We start from the raw sequence: 12,473 nt of genomic DNA on the forward strand, positions 1-12,473 counted from the left end.
GTATTTCTTGTCAGAGAGATGACTATGTACCATCTTTCTGTTATTACTCTGTATGTGGATGGCTTGTTTTAGCATGTAGCCTCATTATTAAGTGTTTAGAATGGAATGACATGCCCTATTTTATAAACTGCCTTCTGGTAATGTGAAGATTCAAGTGATTGTATCAACATAGTTTTGGAAAAGAGTCGAACAACAATGGAAGAGATTTTTTTTTTCATTGTCATTTTACTTATTTAAGGCTGCTGAAAGTGGTCCGTCTGGTCCGGTTTTAACATTTCACAAATCGATATCGTTTGTAGACCAAATTGTTCTTTTAACGCAACAAAACACGTAACAAAGAATAATTATACTTCATAGAAATATCAGAAACTTATATATGATTGAGATAAACTCTAAATAGTCTTTTGGTAATGCTGTAAATATAGTGTATATAAATACATTTTTAAACGTTAAAGAAGAGGAATTGTGAGTGTGGAAAAAAAATAAGTGACCCTACCAGGATTCGAACCCAGGACATTTTGCTGTCAATGCAGATGCCTTTATATCCGGCAATTCGTGTATATACTCTATATTTTTTATTACTTCTGTATAGTTCATTTACGTATCCTGTATTGTATTTCTTAACCAAAGAATAAACATTTAAATTTCATGCGAAGAGTTTCTATCATTACACAATAGGCCTACGGTGTATTCACACAAGGTTTGTCCCCATTTAAAGTATAATTATGATTTCTGCAGTGAATTATAGCATTATCCAACTTGGTTACTTGTCTGGGCCCACTCTATAACAAGATCTTGTATAACGCATTGACTTCGGAAGTTAGAAAACATCAGAGTGATCCGATCATCTGAGGGAACAAAAACTCAGGAACATCCGTCGGAAAAAGTAGAGAAAAATATTTTTTAGTCTCTGTGCAATTTTCCCTAGAGTTGTCTAATTTAAAAATGACCTCACCTTAGCCCCAACCATAGTGGGGCTGAATTGTGTAGGAAATTTCAGAGGAACACTGGTATATTATATCCCTTCAATATATTTTCTACCATTTCGCAATAAATTCAATTCAATTCAATTTATTCCACTTGTTCAAATCATGGTATACACATGAAATGTGTATATATAGGCCTAAATTAAAATTATCATTACAAAGTCCTAACAAAATGTAACTTACTGAAATGTAGGCCTAAATACCAGTGAGAACAAGTAACGAAGCCGAATAACGACGGACTTTTAAAAAGTCTATATTTCGAAAATGGGGAAACACCAGGAGGAACAAAACCCTGGACCCTCCGTATAGGAAAATAGTAGAGAACACTACTTCTACAGTCTCCTAGTGCCATTTATCTGAATCTACCTTTTTCAAAATTGTTCTCACCTCTGGATCGACCGTCAAGAGAAACTTCGACCCTCATCTGGCGCCACCACTACTCATTGGGGTGAAGTTGGAGAAGGGGAGGGGGTTTCCTCTCTTTGGCAGGACTAATCAATAATATTTGCTTCCTACGTGCCTGCGATTGTTCTCCGTTATGGCTCACCGTTTCCGTTTTATGGGATCTTGGCAACGTTATTCATTTCGTTGCTTGGAAACCGATTAGAAAGTGTTGCTTTTAGCATCTTTTGCTGTTCCATATTTTCATAGCATTGGTCATTGTGAGAGTACTATACAATAATAGTTATTTTCTGTTGTCTATGTTAGCAGATCATGAAAATAGATCTGGGCTGGTTTTTCTCCTGGACGGTTTCCCCAGTACTCCCGGGAACTTCCCCTGTATTTCTCCTACTCTGGACTTCCACAGATTTTATGCGTTAAATAAAAAAAGAAGAATTTAAATACAAGGAACATATCAAGATTTACATCATCTTATATTAATAGCACAAATGCCCAAGTACAAGATTTACATGATTTCTTCTTTTTTTTTCGAATCTTTTTAGTTATGAACAAAGTATCTAAATAATAAAGAAATGAATTACTGAAAATAAAAATCTTACAAAGATAATAGCAACAGAAGAAACGAAAGAGTAGGCAACAACAAAGGAAAATTTCACTGTTCATCGAAGAAGCTTCATCTCTGCTGTTTAGTAATGGAAGACAGACAATATAATTTGAAAGCCAGAGCTCTACCGTACATTTCTAATCATAGCAATTTAGGTATTTGTGTGGGGTGCATGCAGGGGGTGGGGTGTAGTGCAGACGCCCCCCCCCCCCCACTAAATTGTATTAAGAAAATTATTGTTGTGTTGTTGTTGCTATATTATTTCTAAAATATTGAATTTCGGAATGGTGTTTCTTTTAAGTTTGGAAACTACATATTATAGGTAAGTAAAGCATGTACATTATGCCGTGTTGTAGTTCTACAAGCCTACAGGCCTACAGTGTAAGATTTAATTGCAGTATCCATTGTTGTGTTGACCTATTGTAGACCAGCGATTGTGCTCTAAACTCGGTTTGTAGAGAGTACTATTCATTCATTTTGTGGACTATTTTACGAGTAGCAAACCTTAAAATTTGGGCAAGAAACAATGATATTAATATAATTTGAAAGCCAAAGCTCTACCGTACATTTCTAATCATAGCAATTTATGTATTTGCGTGGGGTGCATGCAGGGGGTGGGGTGTAGTGCAGACCCCCCCCCCCCACTAAATTGTATTAAGAAAATTATTGTTGTGTTGTTGTTGCTATATTATTTTTATCATTATAAAAATACTTTACAGGCACCTAAGTCCAAATTCTAAACGTTCTCACCTCAGCCCCCAACCATCGTGCGTTGAGGTGGTGTGGATACTCACGCACTTCTATCGCCAAATCCTGGATCCGCCCTAGTTTACTATTACCAATCATCCTCCAGCCTACTTCCCTAAAACTAAGTAAAAAGTAAAATGTATTGCCAACTAAAATGTATACAGTAATTCAAATTAAATATGAGAAGATGTAAATCGGAGGGGCTAAAAGTCCAGGCGAAGATGCCCTAATCGGAAAAAGTCCAGGGACAAATATCACAGGGGGAAATGTCCGGGGGTGGGGAATGTTTCCCACAGGAATATAAACCCAAAGAATTTCATTGTTTAATATAATTTCCAAATATTTTTGCATCACACAGACACACATACCCAAGCAATGCAAAATCAACAGTCTGATAAAGTGTATGATGAGGCATTTTATTTTCTTTCAGATACCTGGTTGGTTGTGCACCTGTCTGATAACATCCAAATTACGGTGAAAACGAGCTTGTACGTGAAATACTGTATATCGTAGAAAGATCGTCACCTAAAACATCTAAAATATTGAATTTCGGAATGGTGTTTCTTTTAAGTTTGGAAACTACATATTATAGGTAAGTAAAGCATGTACATTATGCCGTGTTGTAGTTCTACAAGCTGCAGGCCTACAGTGTAAGATTTAATTGCAGTATCCATTGTTGTGTTGACCTATTGTAGACCAGCGATTGTGCTCTAAACTCGGTTTGTAGAGAGTACTATTCATTCATTTTGTGGACTATTTTACAAGTAGCAAACCTTAAAATTTGGGCAAGAAACAATGATATTAAACAGGATTATCTGAGTGAAAATATAAATAATAGTAATAACATAGCAGAGATAAAGATTCGTTGTGTAATGACATACTCTAATTATCGAAATGCACGCCATCCTGTCAGGATTCAATATTTCGACATTAATTATGTCATCATCAGTAATCATCATTCCTGATGATGACATAATTAATGGCGATACTTGGAGTATGTATTATACTACCGTATCTTATGTGAGATTAGTGGACCTTTCGGTTAATGACATACCGTATAGTTTTGGTCGCAACCCACACCTAACAATGTAAATATAAGTACAGTACTCTTTCAACTTAAGTAAAATCATTTCAACTGATCACAGACAGTAATAACGATCGGTGGGTCATAAAATGCTCTTTAATGTAAGTAGGCATATAACAATCGCATACAAATTCATGGATATACAACATAAAGTGATCTTAATGCCGTTAATATTCTCAAAATCTGTGTTCATACATACTTTCTATGTATCTATAGGCCTATATATATTGGGATTCCTTCCAGTGGATGCTTAGTTTATTTTGTCATTCTGATCTGATTTTCTCTACTGTTCCGAACGGATGTGTAGGAAGAATATTAACAATTGACTGAAGTTTACTGCTAATGGACTTTAATTAGTATAATAATATTCTATACAACTGTATTCACATATTTATGTATATGTATATGTGGGTGTGGATATGTGTAAATATCCAACTGGCTGGCCGGACCGCAGCTTTGATATTGTAGGACATTGCAGGGGTTTCTGTAGAGGATTGGTTATTAAATATAAAAATGTAATATGCGCTTTTAAGCTTTATTACAAAAAATAACAAATTATATATTCAGAACATTTTCGACTGTCTTTAAAAATGTGAACCTTTTTCGATTTCTATGTGTTGGGGCGGTGGTGAGCGTCCGTATCTAAATAATTATACAAATATATATCCTAAATTATTTAATTAATCGAACAATCAATTCGGTTTTCTGAATTTTCATTCCTATACCTCATGAAATTATGAATTATGTATGTATGTATTTAAAATTTCCGTTTTTAAATCTAATGAGGTTACTTAACACAGATGTCAAAATGGAAATATATCTTGAATGTATTTATCACCAGTTCAATCTCTTTCGTTTCAGATCAAATCTAACAATCCATGAAGAAGTGCGAGATCGATGTACAATCATTGCCACCGGAACACGATGTATATTAAATTGCCGGAACACATGTACTAGGCCTATCAATAGCCGGATTTATGTAGTCTTCTTAAAATAATCGCACGCCGATATTTATTAGGTAAATTTATACCACCGGATCATCGTAATTTAATTAAATTTTTTAAATTATGTTTCTTGTACAACGAACATGTTATCGTATTAAGTATACTTAAATATTATATTACATAAAACTACAATCTTTTTTTTGTATTTATAGGCCTATTATGTTTATATAGTTCTGATGTAACATTTCCGAGTATATGAAAAATAAAAGCTAACTGATGTGCAATATAAAATTTACCATTGTGTGTATTTCCCCTGTCGTAATTGCATTAATAATATATATTTAATGATATTAATCCATATATAATCAAATTAAATATATTATAATCAGTTCAAAGCGAATATATGCCTACCAGTATTATGGCTAGTACTATATCTTATAAACACTAATCTTTCCAAATATTCACATCATACAATCTCCAAACATTTTCAGAGCAAGGTACTGTCAAATTTGCAAATAACAATAATAAAAAATTTTGGCTCAGTTTTGGCAAAATCGATCAAAAAGATGATATTGAGAACGGGTGTTCAGTAACCGTAAACTTTATTTCCACCCTAACCATTTCCTAAATTCCCACACTAACCCTAAACATAAATTTAATTCCCACACTAACCCTAACCATAACCAATAAGGCCGGAAATGACGTTGGTTGCTAGGCTACAGCTCATGAATATTCAGTAACACCTGTGCTCATTAGACTAACAATAAAAACTTTTAGCTCAGTTTTGACAAAATCGACCAAAAAGATTTTATTGTTAGTCTAATTAGAACAGGTGTTACTGAATATTCATGATTATGCATGAATTGTTGCCTAGCAACTACGTCATTTCCGGTAGCAACTACCTTAATTCCCACACTAACCCTAACCATAACCAATAAGGCCGGAAATGACGTTGGTTGCTAGGTTACAGCTCATGAATATTCAGTAACACCTGTGCTCATTAGACTAACAATAAAAACTTTTAGCTCAGTTTTGACAAAATCGACCAAAAAGATTTTATTGTTAGTCTAATTAGAACAGGTGTTACTGAATATTCATGATTATGCATGATTGTTGCCTAGCAACTACGTCATTTCCGGTTTTATGTTTTGTCGTTAAGGACGTCGTCGGAATAATCTCATTGCTTTTAATAGACAGAGTAGCTAATATTGATGAAGTAATTCTTCTTCACTTATGGTTTATAAGGATATTTATTGGATTTATTAAGGTAAACACAGACATTGAATAATATGAGAAGTAACATAATTCCATTTGACCTTTATTTCCAAGCATTGAAGCCAAGTATAAATTCTATTAAATACCGGTATATATATATATTATATATATGTACATTCGGTAAAAATCAATGTGCCTGATTTTAATCCTCAAAATTTATATCTTATTATCATACGTATGTCTATAGACTATTGCTTACAACAATATAACGGGTTATTTTCTCTATTATTTAGATAAATTTTACTAGTAATACAATAAAGTATAGGCCTATTAATAAACGTATAAAGCCTACAATAATTAATAAATATTTCTAACATTATTTTTGAGAACTTTGCAGAGGAAATATTTTTAAAAGTAAAATTCACACTATGTATTAATTAAATTAAATCCAGGATTTTTGAAAAGAAGCCTTAAGTGATTACATTCTTTATCTATAACTAGTTGGTATGTTCCGTTGCCCTTTCACGATCGAGTCCTGACATCCTTTCCTGACATTTGTGGATTTTTGTCTACCTCACTGGAAGAGAGAAAATATTGAGAACATATTTAGAAAGAAGTATAAAACGAAATATCAACAAAATAATACATAATTAAAAATTTGTGAGCATCCCAAACTGAACGTCGTATTCAGTTATCGCATTGTATGTACAAATCTGCAGATAAAACAGAATAGTACTTCACACTTCTTATCCAGCCTTCATCCCCCTCTTAACTCACCGTCGGGAAGAGTTTCTCCTCACCCCTCGTCAGGGAGAAAAACCACAATTCGTCGGGGAGATAAAATGTAAATGTATTTTCTACATATTAGTAGGCTCAAAAATCGATTAAAATTTTTCCAGGGGCTTCGCCCCTTTGAACGCTTTCTATACATTTGTAGAGACGCCCGACCACGTCCACTTTTTTCCGTCTGGAACATCGTTAGTTTATAAGTTATGGTAATTCACAGTATAGGCCTATGTCCTACTGGAGCCCAGCATACCACCTTATGTGGAGTATCCGTGCATACATGGCAACATAGTGAGTGACGTTTATTTTGTGAGTGCCATCTAAAGGCATGGAGGTGCCATATCATAAATTGTTCTTACATGGAAGCTTGGAAAACTAGATAAGATATAATATATAAATATTATTGATATGTATAATATGTATATACATAAGTGTAAGTGTACACCGCACCACACCCCCCACACCCCCATCTCATTTTTTTTTATTGAGTTATGTATCTAAGGAACACATGTGGATTACATTATGCTCTATATACACTCTTAGAAAAAAAGGCGTGCTTTAATGGTTCTTCAGTTGTCCTGTATATGGAACCCCTGTAGCACCTTCAAAGGTTCGAAAAAGAAGAAAAATAGGTTCGATAAAGGGTCCTTCGAACCATTTTAGGTTCGTTAAAGTATTTTTAGAACTATTTACAGAACCCTTCGAAATATAGAACCTTTTCCAGGACAGCCAATAACCTCTTCTAGATACGAATCTACAATGTAAACAACGAACGGAAGTTAACAAGCCCCAAGCTGTAAATAAACTTTCTTCAGCCAGTTTCAAGAATATGGTGGTTTTAGCGAGTAACTTGGAATGTATGTTGTTGAATAGAATGCAGCCGTGTCAATGCATGCCTCTGTCGAGGAAATTATCTAGCCTTATTCAATGCCTAACAAATTTATTCAAAATAATAACTATAGTATGATGACAGAATTCCAATTTTACAATTAAATTAACGATGCAAAATGTTCAATACTGTACTCACATTTGTTATTAGTTGTAAAGTCTCCTTCGTAGTCTCTCAACTCCACATACAGTATTGTTTATATTTAAAACGCCACCTGGTGAGGTATCAAAACAATTCGTTATTCTTTTTTCTAATGCGCCATTCCTTTATGATGATCATGATGATGATGGTGGTGTTTATGATGATATTGATGACGATGATAATAATGATGACGATGATGATGGTAATGACGGTAATGAGGCTGTAGCTGATGGCAACGATCATGATGGTGGTGGTGGTGGTTATTATGATATTGATGATGATTATGATGATGATGATGATGATGATGATATGATGATGACGGTAATTAATGATGATGTAGTTAATGGCGATAATGGTAATGATAACGACGATGTCGATGAGGATGATGTTGATGATTGTGGGATGAGAATCTACTTTTTAAAAGAAAACTACTACCAATGGAATTAATATAGGCCTATTTACAGGCGGTTATTATGTAGGCCTAACTTTTAATTCTTCAAAGTAGATTCAATTCTTTCAAACATGGGACAAATACGTTCAGGATACAGTGTCTAATTGTAACCGTCGTATTGGCAATAATGCCCCAAATGGTGTAGCTCTCCACCTTTATAAGACACTTGTGCTACCCTGTTTATATTATTGTTCTCCGGTTTGGTGGGTCCCAGCAAACACAAAACGTTCTTATAACGTTCGCGAACAATAACATTCACACAACGATGTAAGAACGTTCAAACGTTGTTATTATGTTATATACGTACATAAATGGTTTTACAAAATAATGTTCTTTATCACCAAACTGTAACGTTATTATAACGTTCTTATAACGTAATATTGTTAGCTGAGGTGTAACATAAAACATATTAAACAGTTGGAATCAGTACAACGGAGAGCTACCTTCATGGTATTAATGAAAGGATATTTAAATCAGAGTTAGGTTTACGGTCAGTAGAGAATAGACGGTATGGCATTTATTGCAAAATTACCAATTTTTTACCGCGATCTGATTTAATGAGTAGTTAGGCTATGTCATGTTGATTAATTTGAAGTTAACAATAGGCACGGAGACGTACTTACGGTCCATCGTGTTAGAGCCCGTACCGTACTGGTGCGTTTACATATTCTGGGATAGTATTGTAAAACTTCCGAAAGCCTTTTCCGAATTTGATGTTACGATTAAAATCTTCAGGGAAGCCATTTAATAGGTTTAAAGGAGCATTTTTTAATATGTTCTTTTGACTTTTGTTGTCTTTTACTTTTTATTGTATTAATTTTGGCTATTTATTCTATTTTCATATTAACTATCAAATGTTCAATCATATTTTTTGACGAATGTACTGGAATAATAATTAGGCCCTATAATAGGTCTAATTATATTTCATATGTAATTCATATTGCAATATAATTAATTTAATTTAGAATAACAATATTTAATATTGTAAATTTTAATTCAATCACATTGTTTTGACGAATGTTCAGGAATAATAATTATAATAATTAGGCCTATATTTCATATGTATTTATAATGGTTATCAATTTACTGCTCAGAAATTGGTTAAATTCTTAGTATGACCATGGAGGAAAAGTTGTTTTATTTCTCCATGGTATGACGATTTGTGGAGGTTTTAGTTAAATTTATTCCCTTTTGTTTGTGTTATTGTTTATTGGAACGGTTTTGTATTGGTTGACATGGGTTTGGTTAAGCACATCACCTGACGTCGGTTTTTATTTATTTATTTATTTATTTATTTATTGCTTTTGCTTCACAATTGTCTTACCTCAGCTCCAACCACGGCGGGGCTGAGGTGGTATGGACCCTCTATTTGCGAACGTCCTGTGTTCTTTACTTCGAATTCCTGGCACATCCACTGAAGATAGGACCTATTCCGAAATTGACTTTTTCCAACTTGGGCGCTGGAGATCGCCAGTGGTAAGCTAAGGGAGTGAAGGACGTTCATTTTTTTTTCATAGTATGAATTGTTGTATTCCTCGGCAGAGGAGCCATTTTTTCAACTATGCTAGAGCTGAGGTGGCTGTGGTATTAATCTTCTTCAAACTTTAGGCCTAAATCCTCTACCTACCTCTGCGTGGGATTGGAATAGTGTTAGCTCCTTTTAATTTCCTTGCATCTCGATATACCACATTTTAACAATTGTTCACATCCCACCATGATAGGCCTGAGATAGGTATGAATTCAATATCTCAACTAACTTTATGTTGTGCCTGTCCCTTAACGGAAAGGGGTAGAGGCTCTAGGCTTTGCCATCTGCTATTTTCGGGTATCAGAGTCGCCATGTTTCCAAAATCCCCACTAACATTAAATACGTGAATGAATAGGGGTAGCAGGTCTGCAATTTAACAGCCAAATTGTTTTACCACCACCACCCCCCCCCCCGCTCTTTTTATAATGGTCGGACCAACTGCAAAAATACTTCTGACGGTTTTGTATTTGGAGTATGATGCATTCACATCAAATAGAATTTTCGGATCGATCGAAAGGCCCACCGAAACGATCAGAGAATCGAATCAGTGTGTAAGAATTAGGACGCTAGCGTTCGGAGCTTCGGAAACGTTGTCTGGATTTCGGTTCGCATCCAAAGTGAGTGCGGCTTTACACGATATTTTTGTCTACATTCGGCTGACAAAGATATGAACAAGAGAGTGTAAAGAATAAAATGACGGAGAGCCAATCAGGTGATTGTGCATAATTCTAAATTTCACGTCTTGAGATATTATGCATGCGTAATTATTAATCTCCGTGTTGCATAATCAGTTCCAATTGTCGATACAGATACAGAACCTGAGGCTACGGGCTCTCTTGCTAACCGAGTTTTCTGACTGATGCTGCGTTGAATGATAACATTTTGGAGACGCAGTGGCAACAATAACTGCGGTTTTAATCCACGTACAGCCGTAAACGAGCAGGAGCAATTGATGATAACGTATAAGGAATAATAAAGATAACTAATGGGGCTGTCGCGATCAATCGAACATGAAACGTACCTAGAAGGCATTCTGATCAACGAGCTTATCTGTCATAGTATCACTCACGGGGGGGTTACGCGTTAGTGGATACTCCGTGCGTATATCCAGAATAATTCGTAGCCCGGATCGCACGTAACCACGTTGTCCAACTTAAGTTTAAATAACTAATTTACGTTATCAGCTAATTTAAATAAACAGCAACGCATGTAGACGTATGATATAACAGTGCCTTAGTATACATTTTATTTCAAACAGGCCTACATTTTCAATTTCAATGCATCTAAATCAACTTAAATTAATGTTATTTATGACATAAATGTATAAAGTTTAACCTTTGTCGTTCCTTCAGCTTACATTTCTTTCTACTTCTAATTTAAAATACTAAGTTTTATACGAAGATAAAAAACAGTGAATAGAAACAATAGCCTTTATAGTTATCCCTTACTAAGAAAAGTATGTGTAATTCTATCCTTCCATTTAAATATGCTTAAATCAACATTATTATGTAAAAACCTTACAATTTACAAAAATAAAAAAAGCGTCTAAATTTATCGACTTACGAGTTCAACATTTGCTGCAAATACTGAAGTTACGGCATTACTGTCCGGAACAGAATGCTTATAACCTACAGTACTCTTTCGTTCGTTCGACTACATTTAAAACAATACCATGACACTATCAGTGGTTGTATCTGGATTTGCACGAGGGGAATGACTGTGGGATTAGGGGTTTTGTCTCAAATGGGGTGCAAATAGATGCGGCCTGGGTAACCACTCTATAGAGGGTGTCCAGAGACTTAGTAATATGAGCCTCTGACAAAATGTATGGATTTAAAAGAATTGTTTAACCGATTTTAGGGCATCATATATATTTGGTTTTTCTCCCCGGCCCGACATTGTATTGAGCTTACCATCAGAGGAACTGTCATCGACGGGAGAACTGGGAGGTCTCCCGGGATCCCATTGTTCTACCACTAAATGCATTACATTTGTACCAGTAAGTAGGCTTAGACAATAGAAAGGTCGAAATTATGCTTCAATCGACGTTATTCTGGGTATATGATAACACAACACATTTAGATATTGACAAACTCCTACCCATAGATGGCCTTAACTACCTCTCTGCAGATCATTAACCTTTTGAAGTTTTGTGCGTCAGAAATATTCGTGTATTTAATAATAATAAAGAATGGGAGTATATTTATCGTTCTCTCCTCTACGCTTGGAGCAAACGCCCGAATGCTTTACATTGCTTGATTTTCTGATAATATGGTTAATATTGACGGCACGAACTCCAGTGGGCGTATTCAGCATTTGTGAATCAGCAAAAGGTTATATCTATCTATTTCATTTGTAGCAAACTAATTACTCAGTTACTGGGTGCCCTCAATAAATGCAGCATAAACAAGACAGTGGAGAGAAACAAAATGGAATAATCAGGGCCGTAACCAGGATTGCTAGGCCTACTTGGGGTGAAGGTGGAGGGAGGGATGTGCAAAGAACCGTTGGGATTGCAGCTTCGATTTTTTTCTATTACTAATTTAATGCCGAAATTCTGGTGTAATGAGATAGCTTGCTGGTTAAAATGTACAGATTCACTTTTAAACTTTATTACAGAAAATAACAATGTATTAAATACATTCTCGACTGTTTTAAAATAGTGCAACTTTTTAGATTTGGGCGAGGAGGGGGGG

This window comes from Anneissia japonica, unplaced genomic scaffold (assembly GCF_011630105.1).
Source record: "Anneissia japonica isolate Jap-2015-1 unplaced genomic scaffold, ASM1163010v1 scaffold1208_len1460985_cov181, whole genome shotgun sequence".
Lineage (NCBI taxonomy): Eukaryota > Metazoa > Echinodermata > Crinoidea > Comatulida > Comatulidae > Anneissia > Anneissia japonica.